Below are 1,420 nucleotides of genomic sequence, written 5' to 3'. Positions count from 1 at the left end.
GGATTGTCCCCTCATCATGAATGAGGGGGGGCAGGAACGGTGTCTTAGATTTGAGTAAATGTGGTAAATTTTGGTAAATAATTATTTAACAATAAAAAAACGAGATTCCAGACAAAGGTTGAGGTAAGACACTCCTACCTGACACCAAGCAATATAATATATATATACATATTACATTTGTATCTTCAATAATACATTTGTGTATATACATATACAATAAATATATATGTATGTATTTATATGTCATACTCATATACTTAATGCAGAATTAACTGTGAAACATCACAATCCATCCATTTTTATCCTTCAGCTCCACAATATGTATCACTTTCCAGTTATGTGAAAGTTATCTCACAATTAATAATTGGGATATTTGACCTGTCCCATAGATGACTTGTCAGTCAAATCACTACTGGAGGATTTTAAGAACAGGTCACACAGATTTTAATTGATTAAGCCTCAGTGCAAGTGATTGGAATATATGTTTTCTTGAGGTTCCTTCCAGCCCTACATTTCTATGACTCAGTGGTCCAGGCAGCTCCAAAGAACTTGATAATAGGAAAGAACCTTGGAGAGCATCTGGTCTAATTTATTAAGCATAAAGCTGAAAGCTACTTGCTCATGACTTTTATTGTTGCCTTTGCCACTGGTCAGTTTTAATATGTTACCACTTTACAAAATCAAACATCATAACACTCCAATAAAGCAGATAGATACTATTATTCTCAGTGCGTAGATAGATAACTGAAGCATATAGAAATATTATGTGCCAAGGTCATAAAAGGGAATTTAGAAGCTAGTACTTCTTGCTTTATTCTTTACATTGTCATTAAAGAATATGCACTCTGTACCTGACTCCTCTCTAAATTACAAAACTTAAAACTTATAACCTCAGCTTTGTTCACCTTTTTTGGACATGGGAGGCCACTTTTCATTATGCTTGGTTTTATCATCAGTAGATGTTAAGCCAGATTAATAACATGCTAACTTTTTTTTTTCTGAGAAAAAAAATATTTGTGGAAACCTTTAATTCAAATATTACTTTTCACTTTTTCCTTGGAAACTTTCCTGGATGGACAGATAAAGGGATAAGGTATTTCTGTCAATTTTTTTGGTGTTGTTTTCTTCTTTTCCATAATAAAGATGAGTTACAATGAGCAGTCATCAGTATCTGCTGTTCCTAAAACTATTCTTGAAGTAATTTGTCTTCTGTGGCTTGTGACTAACTGCTTAAACATAACAACAATCACAAGTGTGTATTTCCATTTTACAGTTTTTTAAGGGAACTAAATTTGTTCTATGTAAACTAAGAAAAATGAAATCCATGTTTATGATCCATGTATAAAACTGAACAGATAAAAAATAAAAAACAGTGATGTTGGTGTCAAAGATCAAAGTCTTTGATTTCAGATGCTGATGG

This window comes from Gavialis gangeticus, unplaced genomic scaffold (assembly GCF_001723915.1).
Source record: "Gavialis gangeticus isolate Ggan-Ray unplaced genomic scaffold, GavGan_comp1, whole genome shotgun sequence".
In the NCBI taxonomy this organism is placed as follows: Eukaryota; Metazoa; Chordata; order Crocodylia; family Gavialidae; genus Gavialis; species Gavialis gangeticus.
Note: the sequence above shows the minus strand (reverse complement) of the source record.